The 27,457-nt window shown below is 34.2% G+C and overlaps 1 pseudogene; it reads left to right on the forward strand.

Annotated features, from left to right (window-relative positions):
• The first annotated feature begins 706 nt into the window (after nucleotides 1-706).
• On the forward strand, nucleotides 707-26,201 carry LOC149562484 (protein trichome birefringence-like 36; annotated as a pseudogene).
• The last annotated feature ends 1,256 nt before the right edge of the window (nucleotides 26,202-27,457 follow it).

The following is a 27,457-nucleotide window of genomic DNA, read 5'->3' on the forward strand; positions in this document are numbered from 1 at the left end:
AGGTTTCCAAACACTATAGGATAAGGTTTGGTGCAAGTTTTAGAACATTTGGTAAGTGTTTTACTGTCATTGCCCTTGAAACCCTCAAAATAGAGGTTTTCTAAAAACACACTGTATGGACACCATGGAGACCTAAGACCTAGAAAATCCTTGAGCCTAGGTCAATTGAAAACAAAGTCTAGAAGGAATTAATAAGCCTTGTTAAGATATTTTTCAAGTTAATGAATGTTCCTTGTTTCTAGGAGGGATAATAGGGGCTCTTAGAGCTACAAGGACAAAGAAAGTAATATTGGGTTGTGGGTGTGTGAAACCTAGCAAGATGATGTAGAATGACATGGAACATGTCAAGAACCTCAAAAGGAAGGTTTGAAATTGATATAAACCTACAAGTGGCATTTGGCAGAGTTTTGGCTTGTTAGGCCAAAAGTTGCACAGTTAGTGTTCTTGGAGTTAGAGGAGTGAAACTTGAATTGATTGGAGAGTTTCTAGGTGAAAGGGTATTAGGAGAGTTTCTAGGTGAAAGGGTAATAGAAGAGAATCCTCTGAGTTAGGGTTAGAAAAGAGACCCTAAGTACAATAAGATGTAGCCTTGGTAGATCAAAAAGGCTCTAAGTGAAGAAGCTCCCCATCAAAGTGGTATCAAAGCCATAAGATTGTGGCTTGTGGTGGTATGTTGTTTCCTATTGAATCAAGTGGGTCTACAAAGATGTTAATTAAGGTAGAATTGGCTAAGGAGGCAGATGAGCATGAGAATCTCATGGAGGAGAAAACTAGGCTTATTGATGAAGCTATAGAAGAGATGAAAGACAAATTGAAGGAAATGGAAGAAGTAACTCTAACAAAGGAAGATGAAGACAACAACACCAGTAAGGGCAAGAAAAAGATAGACTTGGAGGATGAGATACCTGAACCTGATCCTCCACTTGGTGAGCAAGAATCATTCCTCAAAGCTATCAAAGCATTTAGAGGAAATAGTCTTCAGAATTTTTCATTGTTCCATGGGAAGATGGATGTAGAAGTGGTCCTAGAGTGGATTGAAAGCATTGCCAACTATTTTGAATATGAAGGAACAATAGAGGCTCAGAAGGTAAGGCTGGAAAAGTCAAGACTCAAAGGATAGGCATTAACTTGTTGGAAGTTTGTGCAAGAGGAAAGAGAGAGTGAAGAGAAGAAACCAATGGCCAACTAGAAGGCTACGGTAGCAAAGATACAAGGGACCTACTTACTAGAGGATTATGAGATCCAACTTCACAAGTAGAGGCATAATCTCAAGAAAAAGGGTCTTGATGTTGCTACCTACACTAAAAAGTCTAAAAACTAGCTTTGAAGTCAAGGGTACAAGAGGCAGGAAATATCAAGGTGGCAAGGTACTTAAATGGCATTAAGATGTCTATCCAAGATAAACTAATTTTTTTAGTCTTACTACCTTGCAAAATTGTTCCCAAATGGCTAGAAAGGTGGAAGATAAGTTGAGGAAGAAGGGTGACTCAAGCTCCAAAGGTAGAGGCAAAGGTAAAGATTTTAGAGGTAACTCAAGAGGTGGTTCTAGTGGAAGAACCAATTATTAGAGGAGCTATTGGGATTCTAGATGGACTAAGTAGGCCAATGAGACTAGTCAATGGGAGGCTCCAACAAAGGAAGATGAAGCAATAGTGGTGGCATGGGAAGGTAAGGAAATAATAGCAAAGGATCACACTTCAGTAACATGAAATGTTACCAATGTGGCAAGTTAGGGTGTCCTACCTATATGTTTCTAGAGAAGGCATCAACATCTTATGGAGAGAAGAAAATAACCTATGTTCATGAGGAAGAAAGTAATAAAGTGGGTGAGGTAGGCCTTGAACTAGAAAAGGGCAAGAACCTTGTGTTGAGAAGACTCTTGTTCAAAGAGCCAGTGAAGGAGGAAGCTAAGAAAAGGAGAGCACTTTTCAAAACTATATGCAAGATACTTGGCAAAGTATGCACGATGGTCATAGACTCAAGATCTACTAACAATGTGATATCAGAAGGGGTAGTACAAAAGCTTGGTCTATCAAAAATTCCACATCTATGTCCTTATAGGGTGACTTGGTTGAATAAATGGAAAAATATCTTGGTGGATGAGAAAGTATGGCTAAACATCACTATTGGCAAAGACCAAGACAAGATCTTATGTGATGTACTTCCTATGGATGCTTTCCATATACTACTAGGAAGGCCTTGGTAGTATGATAGAGAGGTAGTGCATCATGGGAAGGAAAAAAAATACCCTTTCAAGAAGGATAGGGTCACCTATAGGTTATAGTCATTGTTGGAAGAAGAAAAGGTAGAAAAGGCTACTTCTAAGACATTGTTGATCAGTGGAAAAGAGTTCCTTAAGGACTTAACAAAGGTGAAGAAGTAGGATATGCCATCATGGTGAAGCCAAAGGAGGAGAAGTCATCAATATAAGAACCTATTCCTATAGAGGTAGAAGAGGTATTAGATCAGTTCAAAGATATTATATGTGATGGAGCACCACCAAAACTGCCCCTAAAGAGAGCCATTAGTCATCAAATTAACTTCATGCCATGTGCACCATTTCCCAATAAGGCTACATATAAGATGGCACCAGAGTAGAACAAGGAGATTGCAAGGCAAGTCCAAGAATTGCTTGATCAAGGGTTGATTAGGAAGAGCATCAGTCCATGTGCAGTTTTAGTAGTCCTAGCACTTGAAAAAGGAGGTAAGCAGAGAATGTGTATAGATTATAAAGCAATCAATAGAATCACAATTAAATATAGATTTCCTATTCCTGGGATAGAAGATCTAATGGACTATCTAGGTGAAGCTAGATACTTTTATAAAATTGATCTCAAGAGTGGTTATTATCAGATTAGGATGAAGGAGGGTTATGAATGGAAGCCTTCATTTAAGACTATTAAGGGTCGCTATGAGGGGTTGGTAATGCCATTTGGCCTTACCAATGCACTGAGTACATTCATGCGAGTTATGAATGAAGTTTTAAAGGATTATATAAGAGTGTTTGTAGTTGTATATCTAGATGATATCATCATCTTCAGCAAGACAAAGGAGGAGCGCATGAAACACTTAGAAATGGTGTTAAGGAAACTCCAAGAGGAAAGAATGACATGAACCTAGAGAAGTGTAAAATCATGAAAGAAGAGCTAGTGCATTTGGGTTTTGTAGTTTCCCAAGGAAGTTTGAAAATGGATAAGAGAAAGGTAGAGGCAATATTGAGTTGGTCTACTCCTAGATCTGCTACTAAGGTTAGAAGTTTTCATGGCCTGGCATAATTTTATAGGAAGTTTGTGAGGAAGTTTAGTGATATTTGTGAACTAATGAATGACACCATTAGGGGAGGCATGAAGACCAAATTCACATGGACCAAAGTTGCAGATGAAAGTTTTGAAAGGTTGAAGAATGAGGTGGCAACGCTACCAGTATTGGTTTTGCCTAGTTTTAAGACCCATTTGTGGTAGAGTGTGATGCTAGTAATATAAAAGTAGGGGCAGTCTTAAGCCAAGAGGGTAGGCCTATGACATTTTTAAGTGAGAGACTTAATGAAGCCAAAACAAGGTATTGACATATGATTTGGAGCTCTATGAACTTGTCCAAGCCCTTAGAAATAGAGGCATTACCTATTGCCTAAGGAGTTTGTTGTTTTCATTGACAACCAAGTACTAAGTTTCATTAACTCATAGGAGAAGCTTAGTATTAGACATATCAAATGGATGTAATTCCTATATTCCTACACCTTTACAATCAAACACAAGAAGAGCACCAATAACAAGGTGGTGGATGCTTTAAGCAAGAGATTGTTGACAGTTCAAGAAGTTAAGTTGTAGAGCATAGGAATAGAGGCATTCAAGGATGTGTATGGTGAGGATACTAATTTTTCAAAGGCCTACGAGATATGTACTAATTTTGAAAATCATTTCCATAGTCAATTTTCTGAATCTACCTAGCAAAACGGGTTATTGTTTAAGGGACAACAATTGTGCACCCCAAGGGGATCCATGAGGGAAAATCTAATACAAGAAAAGCACAATGGAAGCATGAATGGGCATGTTGGTCTTAAAAAGACCCAAGACTTAGTGGAAATATTTTACTAATGGTCCAAGATGCAAAGGGATGTGAGGAGATATGTGGAACAATGTGGTATATGTTAGAAGGCAAAGGGCACATCATCCATTACAAGACGTGGGCTTACCTAGGACAAGGACAGGGTTAGATATGTATTTGTGGTAGTTGAAAAATTCAAAAAAATGAGCCATTTCATCCTATGAAAAACAACACATGATGCTATCCATATAACTAATCTATTCTTTAAGGTGGTGGTCAAAATTCATGACCTGCCAAGAAGTATTGTGATTGATAGAGATGTCAATTTTATGGGGCACTTTTGGAAGACCCTATGGAAGAGATTGGATACAAACCTAGCTCATAGATCTTCCTAACATCCCCAAATAGATGGGTAGGTAGAGGTCATTAATATGGTCCTAGGCAACCTCTTAAGGTGTCTTACCAAGGAGTGTGGGTAGAGTTGGGAGCAAGTCATACCTCAGGCAGAGTTTGCCTATAATGATAGCAAGAACATAAAAAATGGTCTAAGTCCTTTTAAAGTAGTATATGGAACACATCCTAGGGGCATCATGGAGTTGAGAGACCTACCAACACATGACTCCATTTGTGGGCATGCTAATGATTTTTTTCAATCTATGAAGGAGATACATGATCAGGTTTAAAAAAACTCGATGGAGGCAAATCAAAAGTTGAAGGAAAAGATGGATAAAGGGAGGAGAGACTTACAATTTCAAATAGGATATTTGGTCATGGTCAACTTGTACAAGGCTAGATTACAAAAATATATTCCAATCAAGTTGTAGGTGAAGAGAATTGGGCCATGCAAAGTGTTAGACAAATATGGTTCCAATGTCTATAAGGTTGACTTACGAAAATATATGTTCATCTCTCGTATTTTCAATGTAAAAGACTTGAAACCTTACAAGGTTCTAGATATTGATGAAGAGGAGTATTAGATAGAGCTACACAAGGATATCTTAGACTTGTAGGTACCTGAGAAGAAGCAACCACATGGGGAGAAGATAATAGATTCTAGGATGAAAAAGACCACAAGAAATAAGGTGTACAAAGAACATCTAGTGAAATGGAAAGATACTCATAAATCTAAGGCAACTTAAAAGGTTGAGAGTGACTTCAAGAAGCATGGCATCAACAAGGAGTTCCTCTCCCCACAGGTGTTTTAGGCTTCTTCTTGGAGGGGGAGTAAGGTGTAGGAGCACCTTGGGGTAAGGAAAAACCCTAAGAAAATTTTGGCCTGTAAATGGTCTAGAAAACCATTTAGTAAATAATGACTAAGTGTAAAGTCCCAAGGTAGGTTTAGAAGGTTTTGTTAAGTAGGAGTTAGGGTTGATTATGTTTTAAGCAATTAGGTTCTGTTAAGCCTAGAAATGCTCAAAATTGCTCTAAAGGGAAAAAATTGGAAAAATGCCTAAAATGGGGCAAGAAGTTATTTGGAGAGGTCCTTAGATGTTCTAGGGTCAATTTATGTTGGTTGAAACCAAACTAGATAGGTTCATAGGCCTAAAATGCAAGATTGTCAAAAGTTGTCAAATTGCTCAATGACAACTTTGCAATTTTTGCAAAGTTGCAATAGCAATTTTTGCACTTTTTGAGGAAAAGGAAAGGTTGGTATTTGAAACTCAATCCAATGGTTTTAGTAGTTATTTGGATTCTATAAAATCTAGGATTCAATGAATCTACCCCTAATTCCATATTACTTCGAGAAACTTCTCCTTCAATGCTCTTTGAATTTGCCTCAAAATGGTTTACCATGAATTTTGTGCCACTAGATCATCAATCTTATCGTCCACCTAGTTCACACAATCCAAAAAAACAAACTTGTTAGTTTAGATCTATCGAATTCATGATCTTTCTAATAATGCTAGTACTTGACATTAACTTGCTTATGATGCTTGACAAATACTACGTTGCTCAACATCCTCTATAAAATCACTTGACACAAACTAAAGTTTACTGGTTATTGGCATCAACTAAACTTTACTCAACATCTATTGTTTTACTTGACATTCACTAAAATGAACTATTTACTCGGCTCTAACTGATTTTCTACTTAGCTTGCACTGGCTTTGCTTGGCACCTACTATCCATTCAGTCAAGCTTGGCTGACAAACTTAGTTTAACTTGTTCTTCTGAACTTATTTAGTGTAGCCAACCTTTGTAACCTTAAGTAGATTATCAATGCACTATGATATCAATGCCTTAGGTGATTCTTGTACTCCTTTGTATATCATAACTCAACCTTTCCTCTAGGTTCTTTTGTTACATCTTTTTGATCAAATTCTCTTCATTAATCAAACAAGTGATGGTACTTAAATCATATAAGTAATTGTCTTGATAAAAAACAACAAGTTTGACATCAATGACAAAACAATGATTGAAACAAATTTATCATGCTTGTATCAATCTATTCTCAACTATCTCCCTCTTTGGCATTGACAAAAAACCAAATTGATCAACCAAATTGACTAGGTTAAAATAGTAAGACCAAAAAAATACCAAAAAGAAAATAATTCCTTGTATTGAAATATCTCCCTCTATTAGCAACTTTCATGTTCTGAATAGGTTATACAATTTTGTTATGTTCTAATCAACAAACAATTAGACAATCAATTCATCCTTATGATTCTATCTGAATTACTTCTTATATCTCCCTTCTACAATTATCTTCCTCTTACTAGGTAGATGATATCAACAAATACACTTTCTTTTTGTCAACAATTCTCCCTCATACTATGTGTTAAGATTTCTCCCTCTTTGTTCAATCTCCAATCTCTTGTATTTATCTTGATCAGTAACTATCTCCCTCTTTCTTTTATTTTCCTTGATCTATAACTATCTCCCTCTTTGACAAAAATGCTAAAGACTTGTCATCTTAATATTCAGATATGAACTTCTTCAATTTCTTTTGTGTCACCTTGCTTGTGACTATTTTTTAGTTGCAACTCTTTGATTAATTTAGGCAGCTCCTAAAGTAAGATCCACTGCATCAATTTGTAACATATGGTAATCAACTTGTTTGATGTAGGGCACTCCTTTTGTTACTTAGATAGTGTTTGATAGGTGTATCACCCCTAGTTTACCTCTTAGACACTCATAAGCATCCTTAGGTAATGCTTTTTTAAAGATATCAACAATTTTATCTTTTGTGTTAACATATTACATCTTCACCTCTTTGTCTTGAAATAAATCTCTTAATTAATGATACTTTATTACAATGTTTTTAGCCTTTGTGTGCATCACTGGATTCTTTGATATATTTATAGCACTTGTATTATCACAATAAAGTATCACTAGTTTTGTAATCTCTTCCTTCATGCCTTTTAGTAGCCATTTGATCCCTACTATGTTTGTGCAATTTACAACAACAACAACATATTCAACTTCAATAGTAGATTGTGAAGTGTAGTTTTGCTTCTTGCTATTCCATGTAACCAACCTCTTGCCTAAGAAAAATGCTCCTCCAGTGGTGCTCTTTTTTCCATCAATGTTCTAGCCCAATCAACATTAGTATAGGCTCTTAATTCAAATTTCTCATTTTTCTTATAGTATAGACCATATTCCTCTGTTCCTTTCAGATATCTTATTATTCTCTTTATAGCCATCAAATGATTCTCCCTAGGATTAGCAGAGAATCTTGCAACTATCCCTACAAATAATGCAATGTTAGGTTCACTATGTACTACATATTGTAATTTACTAATCATAGACCTATATAATATTTGATTCACCTCAATTGAATCATCATTCTTTCATAGTTTAAGTCCTATAACCATAGGTGTACTTACTAGTTTGGAATCCTCTAATTCAAAAGTTTTCAGTATCTCCTTGACATACTTTGACTGAGTGATGTATATACCATATTTCATCTAATATACTTGCAAACCCATGAATAATTTGATCTCCCCAAACATAGACATTTCAATTCTTGCTTCATTTCATTTGCAAAAGCCTTACATAAAACATATTGACCTCTAAATATGATATCATCAACAAAAATTTTAGATAACAAAATACCTTTGCCTTTTTCTATCTTCATGTATAGATTTTTGTTATCATCAGTCCTTTCAAATCTAATATTCACAAGATATCTATGAAGTCTCTCATACCATGCTCTTGGTGCTTGTTTCAAATCATATAGAGCCTTGTGTAGTCTACATACCATATTCTTATTGTTGACATCAACAAATCCTTCTAACTATTCTATGTAAACTTCTCCCTCTAATATGCCATTTAGAAATGTAGATTTGACATCCATTTGATAAACTTTGAAACCTTTGGATGTAGAATAAGCAAGCAGAGTTCTTACTCCTTCTAGTCTAGCGACAAGAGCAAAAGTTTTTCCATAGTCAATTCCTTCTTCTTGTGCATAACCTTTGCAGACTAATCCTACCTTGTTTCTTATGACTTCACCATTTTCATCTAGCTTATTTCTAAATACCAACTTGGTGCCAATCACATTTTTGTTGTCTGGTCTAGGAACTAGAGTCCATGTTTTGTTTTTCTCAATTTGTCCAATCTCTTTTTCCATGGCTTTACTCTAGCCCATATCTTCTAACGCATCTTTCACTATTTCAAGTTCTTTCATTCTTAGCAAACATGTATCATTTCTCAATTTGTTCCTTGTTACTTTTCTAGCATCTTTGTCTCCAATAATCTATGTAGCAGGATGATATCTCTTGACATATTTGGACAATCTTGGTTTAGCTCTAGTTTCTTCATTTGGTCTTTCAACTTCCACTTTGTATATCTTTTTTAGATAGCTCAACATCTCTATCATGTACACTAATCTTAGAATCAGAATGTACGTCATCTTCATCCTATAACTCAACATCTAAATGTGACTCAGTTCCTGAATGCAACTCAACATTCATAGTATGTGACTCGGTAGTCATTGAAACTTGTTGTTGGTTTGTAGCATCTTCTTTAGCAGGCATACCTTCATAAAAGTATACAAATTATTTCTATTCTTTCAGTTCTTCCATAGGTTCAACCTCAATACTTTTGTATATTCATCAAATTTCACATTTTCACTTTCTGCAACTTTGTTAGTGTTAGTATTTAAACACTTATAAGCTTTACTTTGTGTGCAATACCTAGGAATATTCCCTCTTCACTTTTTGCATCTAGTTTACCATTCCTGAGGTCTTTGAGAATAAAGCATTTTCTTCCAAGTATCTTAAAATGTTTTACATTAGGTGAGTATCCATACCATAGTTCAAAAGATGTTGAATGAGTACCTTTCTTGACTTGTACACACTTCAAGGTATAGATAGTTGTACTTATAGCTTCTCTCCAATATTTCAAAGCAACATTTTTCTCCATCATGAGTGTTCTAGCATAGTCCATTACAGACCTTCCTCCTTTCAACAATCCATTTTGTGGAGGGTTTCTAGGAGCAGATGTTTATCTTTTGATACCTTTGTCATTATAGAACATCTCAAACTCATTTGATGTAAATTATCCTCCTTTGTCAGTTCTCAAACATTTTAGACTTTTACCTATTTCCTTCTCAACTCTTGCTAAGTACCACTTAAACATTTGGAAAGCATTAGATTTCCATTTTAGAAATATAACTATCATCATTCTAGAATAATCATCAACAAACAACATAATGTACTTATCCCCTTTGTAGCTTTGCACTTTAATTGGTCCACACAAGTCAGTATTAACAATCTCTAGTATTTCTTTAGCGGTGTGAGTTTTACTCTTAAAACTTGACTTTTTCATTTTTCCTAACTAACATTGTTTGCACATTATATTGTCAAGCTTCTTCAACTTAGGAAAACCTCTAAATTTTCTCATTTTACTAATACTAACCAAGTTATCAAAATTAACATGACATAACCTTTTGTGCCATAGCCACACATCATCAAATTTTACAACTAGACAAGTAGCATCCTCTATATCAAGGTAGAATATATTACCCCTAGTCTGATCACCCTTTCCAATCAATTTTCCATCAGTATCATATATCTTAGCAATCTTGTTTTTAAACTCAACCTTACATCTTGAATTATTCAATTGTGACACACTCAATAGATTATAGTTAAGTCCTTCAACATAGCATGCATTGTCACATAAAATCTTATTTGTGAGTTTGATAGAACCTTTTCCTTTTATCAAGCATGGTTCATCATTACCAAATCTTACACTATTTCTATCATAATAATTCAAGATAATGAACTTACTTTTATCTCCAGTCATGTGATGTGAGAACCCACTATCAATGATCCATCTGTCATTCTTGTTCATATAGGACACAAGTGTAGTTGCCTCATCTTCATCAGATTTGTCCTTCATTGCAACATAAACCACTTCATCATCATGTTCATTAGATTCATCGCTTTTTTCCTCTTTAGCAATGTAGTAAGACTTCTTGCCTTTGTTTTTATAATCCTTGCTATATTCATCTTTTCTACTTTTGTACTTGTCACTGCCTCTGTAGTTCTTATTTTCTGGACATATAGTAGCAATATGACCAATCTCATTGCAATTGAAACAAATGATAGGTAGCTTAACTTTGAACTTGCTTTTACCTCTATGAAATCTCCTTGCTATTAGTGCTTTAAGTTTTTCTACATCCTCCTCATTTGTATCACTGTCACTGGACACATACTTTGTCTTTTCTTCTTCTTCTTTTCATCAGGTCCCTTCAATGACAACTTAGCTTTGAAAGTAGATTCAATAATTTCTGGTTTATAATTATCGAAGTTGGAAAGCTCAAAAGCAATTAGCCTATGTACTAAACCTTCAAGAGATAGAGTATTCCCTGGTATACATCTCAGTTCTTATATTGCAGAAACTCTAATAGCATATATAGGCAGTAGTGTTCTTAAATTATTTTTTTAGTACAATATCATCATCTATTTTACCAATAGCTCCTCTTATTGCATTAATGACATCTTTTATCCTTGAGAAATATTGAGCAATATTTTCACCTTCTTGCATTCTCATATCATCAAACTTACCTTTGAGACTTTCAGCTTTAGCTCTTATAATATTAGTGTCTCCTCCATAGATACTGGTTAAGGCATCCCTCATTTTCTTTGAACTGTCAAGATTTTTGATATCATCAAATTAAACATAGCTAAGGGTAGAGGAAATCTCCAACATTGACTTGTTTTCTTTCTTCTTTTTCATATCCTCGGTAGTTAGGGCTCCAACAGAATCAACATATTCAATAGTAATGGTAGATTGTGCATGATCTCCAAGTCCTCCAAGGTGTAGCTTCATCAAACTTTTCCATACAAGAAAGTTATCTCTATCAAGCTTGGTATTTCTCTTTTTGACATCTTGATCTTTGTGCTTCTAGTACCTTCAAACTAGTCCCCTTAAGTAGGTGACTCTGATACCAATTGTTGGAATTCTTTAGAATAACTGAGAGAGGGGTGGTGAATTAGTTATTCAAGGTCCACATCTATAAATAAAACTTTTCTCAGCTTAGTGAACCCATAAAACATTTATCATCATGCATTTTTCCATAAGATTATGCAATCACTTAAAACTTGTAGGTTACTATCAAATCAACTTGCAAAAATGTAAACATGAAACATAATAGATTCAACAACACATTTGACACAATAACTTATGTGGAAACCCAATTTGGGAAAAATAGCTAGTAACATGCTACTCTTTTTCACTCTTATGAAGTGATGCCCAATGAAAGGCCAACCCTGTTAAAGGTTACAATACACACTATTAAATGTGACCCTATTAAAGGATTTCAATCACCCTATTAGAAGTGAGCCTTATTAGAGGACTTTAGACCATTCACTTGGAATGTCACCCGATTAAAGGATTTACAAATGACTATTTGGTCAACCTTAATCCAAAGAATTTACCCTAGACTGATACAATTATTAGAGAGTAACAGTAAGGTTTGATTTGATAACAACTTACGACTCCATTTGTAGATTACAAATCTCTATTTTAGTCCTCCATTGTACTTGGCTTTCACACATTTTAGTTTTGATATCTTGTTCACCCTTTAAGCATTCATACCATTAAGCCTTCTTGCTTAACATGCTAATGCAAACTCTTTACTTAGGTCACTTGATGAAGCAATACCCCTTGACTCCTTGTCTTCCTTAGGTTCTTGCACATGAAAATGCTTGCTTCTGACAAGCCATGCCTATAAATAGAGAATTAAGATGTTTTTGCATTCATTCTCCATCATCTAATTTAGAGTTAAGATAGATTAGGTAGGATTTAGTGAATCTACCCCTAATTCCATATTACTTCTAGAAACTTATCCTTCAATCCTCTTTGAATTTGCCTCAAAATGGTTTACCATGAATTCTATGCCACCATCTCATCAATCTTATATTCCATCTGGTTCACACAATCTAAGAAAAAAAACTTGTTGGCTCAAATCTGTCAAATTCATGATCTTTCTAATAATGTTGGAACTCGACATTAACTTGCTTCTAATTCTCGACACATACTATGTTGCTCGACATCCTCTGTAAAATCACTCAGCATGAACTAAATTTTACTAGTGCTTGGCATCAACTAAACTTTACTTGACATCCATTATTTTGCTTGACATTCGCTAAAATGAAATTTTTACTCTGCTCCAACTGATTTTTTGCTCGGATTGCACTTTCTTTGCTCGACATCTACTATCCATTCATTCAAGCTTGGCAGACAAACTTAGTTTAACTTTTTCTTCTGAACTTGTTTAGTGTAGCCAACCTTTGCAGCCTTAAGTAGATTATCAATGCACTATGATATCGTTAGCTTAGCTGATTCTTGTACTTCTTTGTATATCATAACTCAACCTTTCCTCTAGGTGCTTTTGTTACATCTTTTTTATCAAATCCTCTTCATCAATCAAAAAAGTGATGGTAATTAAATCATATAAGCAATTGTCTTACCAATAAAAAATATCTTTGACATTAGTGACAAAACAATGATTGAAACACATTTATCATGCTTGTATCAATTTGTTCTCAACAATCTCCTTCTTCAATAGATGTACATATAGTTGATGAAATAATAAGAGATTACTGATAGAAAATATATTTTTGAAGGATTTCTTGGAGAGTTTGATTGGTGTGCTTACTATTTTTGATGGATTAGTTTTTTTTTATCATTTTAAGATTCTACATAAACAGTTTTTGATCATTAGTCTCCATTTTAGCAGGTTTTCAAAATTATTTAATTTCTTTCTTCATGTTGTCCAATTTTGAGCAATTAGCACAAATATGTCTAAAGCTTGACTTCTCATGGTTGAAAATCCATGGCCTTTGAGAATCAAGTAATGTCCTTTATAAACTATGTCTATACTAGTTTTGTAGGTTGGGAAAGGTTGTATGTTAATTTTGTAAGCAAGTCTTAGGAAAGCTAGTAGAAGCTTAACAAGCCGCATACATACTTGCAAATGGATTTTAACATGAATAGTGGATTGGCACATGCCAATCTTGAATGAGAAATGGTACAGTAGGGTCTTAGGTGTCCAAAAACTAAAGGATAAGGTTTCATGCAAGGTTTAGAACATTTGCTAAGTGTTTTGTTGTCATTGCCTTTGAAACCCTCAAAATAGGGGTTTTTTGAAAACACACTGTATGGACACCATGGAGACCCGAGACCTAGAAAATCCTTGAACCTAGGTCAATTGAAAATAAATTCTAGAAGGAATCGATAGGCCTTTTTAAGAGATTTTTCAAGTTAATGAAGGTTCCTTATTTCTAGGAGGGTTAATAGGGGCTCTTATGACTACAAGGACAAACCAAGCAATATTTGGTTGTGGGTGTGTGAAACCTATCAAGATGATGTAGAATGACATGTAACATTTCAAGAAACTCAAAAGGAAAGTTTAAAATTGATACAAACCTACTGTGGCATTTGGTGGAGTTTTGGATTATTAGGACAAAAGTTGCACAATTAGTGTTCTTGGAGTTAGAGGAGTATAACTTGAATTGATTGGAGAGTTTCTAGGTGAAAGGGGATTAGGAGAGATTCCTCTAAGTTAGGGTTAGAAAAGAGGTCCTAAGAAGGATAAGAAGTAGCCTTGGTAGAGAAAAAAGGCTCTAAGTGAAGGAGCTCCTTATCATTTATAATTTATAGTATCTTATGGATCATGATCTAAAATATTATGTGTTCTTCTTATAGTATTTTGTGACACATTTGAGACTGCATGGTAAATATGGTGGGGATTTTAGCACACAACCTTCATGTAAATAATCCTTAAACCTTTAATCATTCATTTAATCTTTCAAATGCTTCTAGCTAGTACCATTTGATCTTTATCCATTGCAAATGTCTTTGCTAACAATGTATTATTTAGCTCATGATGAAGTGTAAATGTCTCCTTCGGTCACCGATCTTATATTTTTTACTTCATTTTTAGAAACAAGGATCTTGCATACATCTTTGACTATACCAAGTACAACTACTAAAACCTTGTTTTTCTATATTTTGTTATGTGCTAATCATGCATTGTTTTTTTTGTTGGGTGGATTTTATACTTGTGGACCTATTTTGTGCACTAATAGACACACCTACATTTGATAGAACAACATAGATCACTACTAGTGAAGCTCAACCATTTCCTAGAGCAGCCCATGTGACTAGTACTAGTTCATTTGCAAGGACATTTTTGCTAAACAAGAAAACTTTGTTTCTATTAAAATTACCAAAGCTTCCAGGTGCTTTAAAATTGTTATTATTTACAATATAATTGTAGTTAACTTATACATAATTCATTTTGGATCGATAATCCTATGATGTTTTTGTAGGCAATGATGTTTTCTATGATACTTTTTTTGAAATGACATTGAAGCTATTTGGACCCACCATATGTAAAAGGTATGTAGTTTCATGTCATTGCTACAATATTTTTATTTTCTTCCATTTATTGTATTATATTAAAGTTATTGATCTAACAATTTTATTTTTTCAAAAAAGGTGGAATGAGTAGGGTCTTGAATTAAAAAATCAGCTCATTACATCTTTTGAGGACCTCTTTGGAAAAAATAGTTTTGACAGTGCCCTACTTCTTAAAAGAGCATCCAAACCTATAAAGAATATGAGGGACCAATATAGAAGGGATCTAAAGGTTAACCAAAAGTACGAGCATCCTTGTGTGATTCTACTAATGGAGCGGAACGAAATAATGGAAGATGCAAAAGAGAAAATGCTATAGGGTAGAGGAATTTGAAACCAATAGACAACAAAGAAGGCATGTCATGATGGTATTAAGTAGAATGCAATCATGCACTAATTAGTGATCATTTTATTTATATAATCTAACATATTTCAAACTTTTCATAGATCGCAAGACACATCAAAAGATATAGAAGCAAGACTCCAAAAGGTTGGCCAACATAAAATTGGCTCAGGTAGCTATATGAATCTTCACTCTTGACTTGTAAGTAGCAATAATGAAATCTCATATAATTTTTTTTAAATATAATGTGGCAAACATTTTTGTTTAATCAAATCATACATGCAAAAGCTAACAATATTAAGCAAAAGATATCGAAGGGTAGAGGAATTCAACCAATATACGACAAAGAAGGCATGTCATGATGGTATTAAGCAGAATGCAATCATGCACTAATTAGTGATCATTTTATTTATATAATCTAACATATTTCAAACTTTTCACAGACTGCAAGACACATCAAAAGATACAGAAGCGAGACTCCAAAAGGTTGGCCAATATAAAGTTGGCTCTGGTAGCTATATGAATCTTCACTCTTGACTTGTAAGTAGTAACAATGAAATCTCATATAATTTTTTTTTAATATAATGTGGCAAACAATTTTGTTTAATCAAATCATACATGCAAAAGCTAACAATATTAAGAAAAAAATATAGAGCACATAATTCAATGTAGAGCCCATGGATGAAGATAAAAAAATTGTCTTGAAGGAAGGCTATAAAGTTGTGGTTGCAAGCCTACGCCAAGAATATGAAAGCCAAAGCCAAGAATCTAGTGCACCAGATGAGACACACGTAAATTGGTCAAATAAAAAGTAAATCAAATTGAATAGTTGAGAAATTTCATTTTTGGTGTTAGTTTCCAACACAAATTGACTATTTCTATTTTATATATCAAACAATGATAACAATGCACATAACATTTCATTGCAGCCTTCAAATCCTATCAAAGAACCTATGTGTGATGAAGGCCATGATGTGCATCATAGTGGTCGAGGTATTAATTTGCTATTGGAAATTAATCATGCAATTATGAATAGAATTTAACATCTTCAAATGCAATGTGACTTGTAACCTTTTTTTGAATATTTTAGAGTGTGTTGAACATCATGGTGAACAAGTGGAGCATGTTCGAAGTGTTCAACATGTTGAGCTGGTAGCAGATCAAAATGTTATTGTACATGATGTGACGTTGTCATGTAAGAAAAATGCATGTTATGCTCTACTAGATAATGAAATACTTGTAATAGTTTAAAAAGAAAAATAGTATGCCAACTTAACCCATTTACTTGTTATTGCAATAGAGCCCCCTTTAGTGTAGTAACCTTGTGCTCCTCAAAACAAGAGGAAGCATCATATTTGACATTACATGTGCCACAAGAGGAAGAGAATGAGAAAGATATTAATGCTCCTATCAACCTTTTCTTTAATAAAGCTAAGAAAAAAAGAAGAAATGATTTTAAAAAAATGCTTTTTGATAAACCTTGTTTGATTAACTTTGTTGGATAATGAAAGAACATTATTTTAAGTAATTATTTATGAATATTGTGTATTATTATTAATTTTTATGTCATGTTAATGAATATTTCTATGTGTTAATGAAGTCTTGATTAGTATTGTGTATTAATGAATTTTATATCATATTAATGAATGTTATGTGATTATATCAATTAAATGTTATAGTTCATAAATGGATGAATGAATGAATGAAGTATGTAATTAGATGTTATTGGGGAATTTAGATTAATATTAGAGGGAGGGGGATGAAGCCAGATGAGCTTCCACATTCACATGGTTGGCCTTGTTAAGTAGAGAATATTAAAGTAATCTTGAAACCAAGTGAAGCTCAAACTAACATACCTTCATTAATTAATCAATTTCATTAATTGTAGGTCTAGAATTATGGGATGATACTCTATGGTATAGGTGTGAATCTCTAGAGGAAGATTAGGTACTTGATAATCTAGCTTCAACAACTTTACCACTAGCCTCATTTTGGGTCTTGTAGCTGGATCTAGATGGGAGCACCACAACCCTATCCCTACCAATTATTTCATCTCAGCCTTCTCAAACTCCCCATTTAACTTTATATGTGCAACACCCAAAACTTTTCCTTGACCATAGAGATCCCATACCCACTCCACAAGCCTCATATGATTCTCTTGCAAGCTCACATCTACTACTCTCTTTCATGTAGAAATTTCCAAGGCCACAACCCCAAAAGTAAAAACATCTAATTTAGGGCTTGTTTTTCTTGTCATCACACAATCAAGAGCCAGGTAAGTGAGGGTTCCAACTGTAATTGTAATATGAGACAAATTATTTTGCTCCAACATCTGAGCTAAACCAAAGTCCCCAATATTTACATTGAAGTTGCAGTCAAGCATAACATTACTAGATTTTCTAGCCTCTTTAATTGTGGAACATAAGGTTTGCACAATATTCTTCTTGTCTCATATTTGTATCTATTTACCTTTCATAGATTAAAACTTTGCAATAGCATTTCTATTTATCATAAACCTTTGCAAGATAAAAGTTACCTTAGTGTCAAAACCAATTGAAGCACCAAGGTGGCTATTTGGTCTGTGTTACTATCAGTATAATATTGTATTTTCAGTTTAAGTGATATTGTCCTAATATTTTCATTGTTCATTTTCTCAATAATTTATTTTTTGTATTCCTTATATTTTCTTCTCAACCTAGGGATGAGTGGGCCCCTGCAGGGTTTGTATTGGAAACCTTGCTCTCACTGGGGCGGTGTGTGACTACTGCATATCAGGGCTGAAATGTACCATTTTTATAAGTACATTATGTATTGCATTACCCACAAGTATGCATACCCAAGCTAGGGACTGCTGATCACAAATTCTCAGGACATACCTTGGGGACTATTTATCACAAATTCTCAGCACATATGTTGTGTATCCTGACACTATAAATTTATGTGGCACTTAACTTTTGTGCAACAATGTTTTTGATATAAAAAGTGACCAAAAACAAGGGGGTCAACCCTCACAAACAAAAAGCTAGTAACCAGCACATTACCAATAGTGACCAACAACAAACATAAAACTAACTAAAGCTTCACAAAACCATAGATCCTTATGAAAGTAACTAACTAGCAAAATAATAAGAACAACTAAACTAAAACAAAAGTCTAGAAGATCTAACAACTACGAAAGTTCATCAAAATAACTGTTGGCATATCAAGCCAACCCAAGTCTTAGTTACAGTTGGATACTAGCAAAACCAAAAATAGCAGAATAACATAAAAGTATTAGATCCGAGGATCCCATTAAACTAAAAAACTCTATTTTATTTTTGCTCCTTCCCCTTCATAGCCAGCAGAATCTGGGACCAGTCATCATCAAGGAATTTGAAGAGGACCTTATGGTCCTCCATATCCATCTTAGTATCTTCCTTTTCCTATGCCAATAGTTGGAGGGTGGTGGTCGTGGTGTGAGTGACTTTGAGGGAAAATTTAGAGAAGGTAAAGAACCCTTCCTCTAAAATTTTAACCCTCTTATCCAATTTGGCATACACTACCACCTACTCCTTGGTCTCTTCCTTGATATTCGTTTCCACCTTTTTTGCTTCCTCCTTAGTTTTTTGTACCTGGATATCATCCTGCAAAACCCTTGGGTTAGTAAAAACCTTAGATTTTTCCTTAGATTGGGATGAGATAGTTATGGGGGAGGTGTCCACTTTGCTACTCTCTTCATAGAAGGTTATGGGCTAGAGGGTGAAGCTAGCGAACACATGGGTGATCTCGATGGTAGTAGCACTCCTAGTTGACACTTGAGTCTGAGCATTTTCAACAAAATTATCCTCTGAGTTAATACTTTTTTCCACCACCTCCTTTCCTTCTTCTCTTTTAGAATTAGAGTTGTCTTCCTCCTCCCTTTCTTCTTTATTATTTTCTGAGCTTTCCTCCTCAACCTCGTCAACTCTAAATCTATTGGATTTCTGTTTGCACCTTGCTTTGGATTGGGTGAGTCTTCCAGATCTCCTCCTAGCTTTACCCCTAGCCTCCTCCTCTGAATCCTTCTCTTCCACCTCAACATGTTTTTTAACTTTTATCTTTTTATTGCCCTTTTGTTCCGCAACTATATCAACTTTTTTCTTTTTCTTGTTTTCTCGGCTAGGGGAGGGACAAGGGGTTTGAATTTTAGTGCCAGTACTAGTGCTCAGAGGTGAATTCTGATGGTGTCACTGGTTCTTAACTACCACCACCCTAGGGGGGCATAGGGCAAGGTGGAATTGGTAGAGGCAAAAAATTAGGCCTTGATGGATTATTGTAAAGTTTTTCCCTTTATTCCTCTTTTCCCTAACATCAGCTACCATATTCTCAAGAGAATGAAGAAGAAAAAATGGGATAGAAATGAAATCCCAATTCCTAAAATGATTTAACAAAGGGAAATGGTAGTAGTAGCAAATACCAAACCTGCCCTCCAACATCATATATCTCATGAGAACCAGGCACACATCGTCCCATGGGGCTGGTAGCTTGTCCCTTTTAAACCCTCCTTTATATCAAACCGGTTCCTCATCTTCCGCAAAGAAACTATTCATACTGGCCTCATCAGTAGTTTTAGTGACCTTTATCCATTTTTTCCCTTTCATTGAAAGGCCAGTCACCATGGCAATCACTTCCTCATTCACTTGGAAGGTGATTCTATTAATGGTGACCTTGCAATTGTTCCACCCATTAACAAGTTGGAGGGTGCAATTCTCGTCATACCTCGCCATCGACTGCATGTAGGGAAGAAAACCCCCTTCCTTTAGTAGAAACTAGGTGGCCATCCTACCTTTGAAGTTCTCCATTTTTTTGGGCTCCAACTTGTTCAAATCCCCACCCATATCTATTCTGCCAATTTCTCATTCCTCTTCTTTAGTGATGCGCATCTGAACTTCCTTTTCTGCAAAATCTATGTAACTACTATACACCTTGAGACCTTTAACAATAAGAAAAATAAATTTACAATCCCGTGCTTGATAAGTTTCAAAATCCCATGCAAATTTATTATGAGAATCGTGATTGTATAGTATCATAATTTTCACACCTTGAAAATCTCTAACAGTCTGATAAATGATATCATTCATACTTTTAATTGGGAAGTAGTTGAATTCTGCGATGGGTTACCATAATGGTGAAATGACATCCCTCATAATTTTCATTCACTCATTTTTCCATTTGTACGACCACGTCTTCTCTTCATTTCCAAAAAGCCTTTGTTAAATTTAGCGAACATTGACACAAAATTGCTAAATTTGGCCCCGACTTTAAATTTTATAGTCATAATTAAATGATATTCCCACCTCTTTCCTTGTTTATCAATGAATTAATATCTTCATTAAGATCTATCATATTCCTCCAGCACATGATTGCCATTGATTTAAACCCCATGGCAGTTGCCACGTTGGCCACCTTATTTCCTTCCTTGTAAATGTGCTGCAGGTGGACACTTTTCGTCCCTTCCAAAATTTTCCTAATATCCATAATGATAGTTTGAATATTCCATCTTTGTTGGGACATTCCCTTAACCAAATCAATGATTAATTTGGAGTCCCCCTCTATTTTTATTTACCTAATTTGTATTTCACTAATCAGTTGAAGGCCCCAAAAAAACACCATTGCCTCAGCCAGGTTATTGCTTCCATTTCCCACCTTCCTAGCATAGACGAATAGTGCATCACCATTCCTATCCCGCAACACTCCTCTCGTCGCTCCTATACCTCCTCTTGTAGCACCATTGAAATTTAGTTTATATTGTGTAAGGGTAGGTGGTTTCCATCTTGTTTTCTATCTCCTCAGCATTTTTGAGTTATCAAAGAGGAAAAAATCCTCATGACAACCCCACTTTTCAGCAATTAGTCCTTCTTGTCTACCTAGTTCTTCCTTTGGCATTTTACATTTAGCCACTCTTAAATTTTCCTTCAACAATTTCTCCATTATTTCAAAAACCACCTCCACTAGTTTATTCTCCTCTCTAAATATTCTATTATTTCTTTCTTTCCATATATACCAACAAACATATGGTGGAACAATTTTCCATAAAAAAATCAATCTAGGGTGATAGAAGGGATAGCTCCACTTTTGCACAAATTGACCCAGATTGTCTTTCATAACCCAGTCCAAACCAAATCTCTCCCAGTCCCTAGTCAATATCTCTAAGGTATACTGGCATTCCAGGAATAGGTGAGAAATACTCTCCTCCTTTTCCTTGCAGAGATAACAACAGTTTGTTATATAAAAGCCCCTTCTTTTCAGGTTGTCTAAGGTTAAATTTTTGTCATGCTAAACCGTCCACCAAAAGAAATTGATTTTAGGAATAAGGTTACTAATCCAAACCTTACTCCATAATGGTGGGTAGGGGTCCTTGATAAATAGGTGTATATAAGTTGATTTTACAGTGAAGCCCGTAATGTCCTCCTGGAATAGAATTGGGGGTCTCTATTCTCCTATCAGCTCTTCCAACTCCTTGAGAAGTTGAATATCCTCTTGGGAGTAAGTTTCCTTATAGAGCTTCTTCCAATTCCTCCCTTGATTAATATAATCTCCAAATTTTCTTCCCATGTCTTCTTTAACCAACTCCATTAATCTTCTAAATTTGCTAAAAACCAGTGGTTTCCCTCCCATCCACTTGTCTTCCCAAAATCTAATACTATGACCATTCCCCACAATCCACCTTGTCCCTTCCCTTATTAATCATCTACTCTTGACAATATTCATCTAGATTTTAGACCCTCTTGGGAGCTCATTATTATATAGATTCCAATTGAAAGGGGAATTTGACAGATATTTAGCTTTCATAATATTACCCCAATCTGTATTGTCTTCTCCCAACCTCCAGCCAATATTTGTAAGGAGAGCGTTGTTAAGGTCACGAAGTCTTCTTACTCCCAACCCCCCCTTATCCTTTGGCTTACACACCTCCTCCTAATTTACTAAACTCAATTTATTTCTCTCTTCTATTCCTGACCAGAGGCAATTCCTTTGTATTCTCTCAATCCTCTCCATCGTGTTTTGGTTAATTTTGAAGAGGGATAGGGAGTAAATGGGAATACCCTAGAGAGCAGTTGAGATCAATTTTAGTTTTCTAACATTTCTTAATATCTTCCCTTTCCATCCTGCATGTTTCCTCTAAATTCTCTCCACTAGTGTATTCTAGAAGTCATTAGTCACTTCTTTTGTGGTTAGTGGTAATCCCAGATAAGTATCTGGGAGGCTGGCAGATTGACATTCCAGGACATTCCTTATCCTCCTATGTAATGAGGCATCAGTATTTAAGAAATAAATCTTACTCTTATGATATTTAACTTGTTGTAGGGATTCTACAAATAGGAATGTGTCATAATCTTAAGTCCTATAACTGAAGATTCTACAAATAGGAATGTGCCATCAACAAATTGCTATAGGACTTCAGTATTAGTGGTAGTAGTAGGCTTAACCCCTTTGACACAACCAGTATTCAAAAGTTTATAGAAAGACCTCCCTAAGACTTTAGCAACCATAATGAAGAGGTAGGGAGAAAGTGGTTCACCTTGTCTTAGGCCTTTCTCTGCTCCAAAATTGCCCCAAGGAGAACCATTTAGGAGAATAAAATATTGAACTGAGCCAATCATCATCTTGATCAGATTTATAACCTTGTTATTAAACCCAACTCTTTTGAGCACCTCATAGAGGAAATCCCACTTAAACTTATCATAAGCCTTGGAGATATCGAATTTGAATGCCATCCCCGATTTTTTATTTTTCTCCATTGAGTGAATAACCTCATGTGTGGTTATGGCCACATCTAGAATCTATCTTCCCAGAGCAAATCCTTTCTATGGACTGCCAATTATTCTATCTAGAAAAGGATTTATTCTGTTATTTATGTGTGGAGTGTGCAATTTTCATATTTTCTAAATTTCTGGAAAAGGTCAATCGCAAAAACTTATATGCATTTTGGACATTTTACCCATTTCAAAATTTTAATATAGCTTTTTAAGAGCCATTCCTATATCCTACTTTCAGATTTCATAACACAAAAGGTATATGTGAGTTTGAAGATTGTTGAGGTGAGTCATATATTTGGAGATTGAATTTTTTCATGTAGCTATTGGTCACAGTTTGATGTAATGAAAATCTAGCGCAAGTATCACTACTCTAGGTCAAGGTAGATATTAGGATAGGCATGGAATACCCAAAACATCTTTGATTTCCACAAAGGTATCTTATTTCAATATACTTCTCCTTCAAAAGGCAGTCTTTAAGCCAAACTGGAATTCCCAATGCTGCATATGGAGTCATCATCAATTAGAAACTGTGGATCTTATTGAAATATTATTTCTAATTAACCTTTGCATGCAAAAGAAGATTAATATAATCTATTGTGTGAAGCATTATTTTGATATTGTTTTTGAACTTTCAGATGTTATTGTACAAAAACCTTTCATTAAAGGTCACATTCACGTGAAAGGTCAAATCAAAGCTTGATCCTTTAGATTCCATGGAGTGTAGATAGAAGACCATGCAAGTATTTGCAGAGTTGCTAAGTACTTGTGGTTCTTTCAGCTTGGTGAGTTCTCCTATTTAATTTCCAAATCTTTGTAGATGAGTTTCAAAGGAAAAATATCTTGATTTTAATGTCAATTTTTATGCAATCATGATGTTAAAATATCTATGAATATTTGTTATCTCACAAACATCAATTAAAAGAGTTGTGGAAAGATGAAAATAATGTAAGTATCTTCCTTTTCAACTTTCTTAAATTTGTAAGTTAAATGTTTTACTAATTTCTAAATGTTTTATGTTAAACAGGCTCTTGTGCACCTAAGAGAGTTAATCATTTTAGGGTGCACCAAATTCCAAAGATTTCCAATTCAATAGGACGTATTAATGTGTTGAAAGAGATAGTAGTCATATAAGACCACAATTTAATGAGCATTTCAGCAGAATTTGGCCATCTTCAATCCTTTAGATAAACATTTAAGTAATTAGTGCATAAGTTGTTTATTTTCAGTTATGGTCCACATATATAGGTATATTAAATCTTTAAAATATATTAGGTAGAACACTTTTTTAACATATAACAAGTATTATCTCTATTGTATTATGTGAATGGTGTGAGATACCTATTGGAGCATACAACATTAACAATTTAGAACTCTTTCATCAACATGATATGTAAAATTAATGATTGAATTGCACAATTTGTAGTATCACGGAGGAACCAACTTTGGTAATATAGCAGGAGGCCCCTTTATTACTACAAGCTATGACTATGATGATCCAATCGATGAATATGGTATGTTATTTCTTTTAGATAAGGGTAAAAGATTAATGTCCAATTTTTTTAATGGGGAATGTTTTTGTTATTGTTATATATCTTAATAGTTCTTTGCATAACTGGAGATGCTAGAATTCAAGGCAGTGTTACTATAAAAAGGAGTGATGAACACTTTGAATTGTATCGGGGAACAATGATGATATTTACAGAGAAAATGTTGTTATAACAAGTCTCACAGAAACTAAATACAATTTTTTTTTAGGAAAGTTTATTCACGATGCTTCATATCCAATTTATAATGCTACAGATTGTCCATACATTAGCACCCAAATAAATTGTAGACTAAATGGGAGACCAGAATTTAGATAATGAGAAATGGAGATGGCAACTAGATGATTGTACCATTCCCAGGTAAAATTTGCATAATTGGTCTATATTCTTTTTTCAATTTGGACTCCTCTTGATGGGAAACTTCTTCTTAGTTTCTTGTTATATACCTATTTTGAATGTAGTTCTCATGAATCCATTTTATTTTCAATAGTTTAGGCCAATTTCATAAAGATGAACTTTTGATCAATGATAAGTAAATGGGTTCTCTCTTAATTTGATGTATGATAGATAGATTTTCTTTTTGACACTTTTTTTGACAAGAGATCATGGAGTATAATATGAAATTTTGATGGATAAAATTAGTTTACAAAATCTAATTCAGAATCTTTGCAATGAATCTTCAAAAGTAATGAACTCTTTTTTATTTGAGCTATTCGTAATGGATAGCTTCTATTTAGTTGCTTGCTAATGATGAATAACTTAAAGTAGTATATCTATTTGAATGTGGTTATCATAAATCTAGTTTACTTTCAATAGTTTAGGCCAATTCATTAAAGGCTTCTCTTCTAATCAATGAAAAGTAAATGGTTTTTCTGATAGATAAATTTTTATATTGACATTTTTATTATCACGCTAATGTTGATAAATAAAATAGGTATACAAAATCTAATTCAGATTGTTTAAAATGATTTTTCCAAAATAATGAACTCTATCATAAATGTATGGAGCTCTAAAAACAATCCATTTTCATTGATCTTTGTATACTCAAGGTCCATTTACCTAAAATTAATCCAAGCAGCCTTAAGAGAGATCTACAGTATAGACCCCAAACACTGGAAGTGCACTAAGAAATATTGATTAGAATATGTCAATTTAAGAACATCTACAACTATTAATTGTAGATATTGGATTTAAAATCTTGTATCAGGTTCAATAGTAAGGATATGTTAGAAGTTGAGAGGAAAGAGATTGATGTTTGTTGGGGACTCCATAAGAAAAGATCAATTTGAATCCATGGTTTGTCTACTTCAGGAAGGAATTCTAAGCAATAGGAAATCTATGGTTAATAAGAGTCCTCTTACAACATTCAAAGCTCTACTAAGCTATCCAGTGTATTCACTTCAATCTTTTTCCTTTTGTTTTGCAAGGATGTATCTAAGTTATAAATATTTGATTGGTTGTTTGCAAGATTACAATGCTTTAGTTGAACTATTTTGGGCTCCATTCTTTGTTGAGCTAGAGATTAATGAATAGGGGACAATGATTATTCACTTGGATTCTATAAAAACTAATGGAGAGTATTGGAAGGAGACAAATTTCTTGGTTTTTGAGTCATCACATTAGTGGGATCATAGTGGTGGCAACAATGGAACGCATGATTATATGATATATTTTAAATTTTATTAATAATTTGGATTATATTCTATGATCTATCATCATAATATTAGTTTGAATATTTCTTTATTAGATTATATGAATCTTTCTATCAATATTTTCACATTCACATTCTACAATCCACCATCAAAATGAACAAAAGAGAGAAGAAAATGATTAATTTAACTAAAATCTTTTCAAGCTATATGGAAAAGTTTGAATGAATGTTTCATGACAAATAGAGATATGATACAAGGTTTAGTTGTGTATAAATATATGGGACATAGCCATGGAAGGTAGTACAACATGCAAAAGTATAGATCAAATGGTTGCTTAGAGAAAATTCCTAAATAATTGGGAAAATTGGACAAATTCATAAGAAGATTTCAAGAAACTAATGCTATTTTTCAGCACCATGGCACCTCACCATTCAAGGTTGGTCATCTTATATGATATTTATTTCTAATTTTACTCAACAAGTTTTAAATTTTCATTATCATGCACTATAGTAAATCGCACTGCATTGTTCAAAGTTATTTTTTATTTATGACAAAATTTCTATCATAATATTATTGCATGGAACTTGTTTTGATGAATGTTGTCCATCATACACCATGATCTATCATTAGAATAAAGAAAGTATAATAGTAGACAAAGAGAAGATCATAAAGTATGATTCATAATATTGATAGAAATAATTCACACAATCAAGCCATTAATTTTAATTTGAACATGTCCACTTGAACTCTAGTTAATATAATTTGCATGATTTTAATACAAGTGTGAGAAAGATAAAAAGCCTTTGCAGAGCACATCTGCATACAATCCTACATTACCATTTCAGTTGTCAATACTAGAACAAGTTAAGAACAACACAAGTTTTCCTCTTGTTTTGTTGGATATAATAGGAATTTCCCAGCTATGCAAGGATGCTTATCCCTCTAAATATGGTGGCGGTAGTGGCAATGGAGACTATAGCCCTTGGTGTAACCTAGGTGTAGCTGATATTTGGAATGAACTTTTGTATTCCTATGTAAATTAGGGAAGGTATCAAAGACAAGGTCTATGAGTTAGAGTGGTGATCAATAGTGTAGATGCATCATTTTTAGCATATTTATATTCTTATAATAAAAATCAAGTTGAAAGATATCAAATGTCAATTTTGGGTAATCATTATTGTACTAAAAACTTTAAAGTCATGAGTATTGGTTTAATGTTGTCAAAAA

The sequence above is a fragment of the Cupressus sempervirens genome, chromosome 4 (assembly GCF_028749045.1).
Source record: "Cupressus sempervirens isolate cs-2001-9-10 chromosome 4, ASM2874904v1, whole genome shotgun sequence".
NCBI lineage: Eukaryota > Viridiplantae > Streptophyta > Pinopsida > Cupressales > Cupressaceae > Cupressus > Cupressus sempervirens.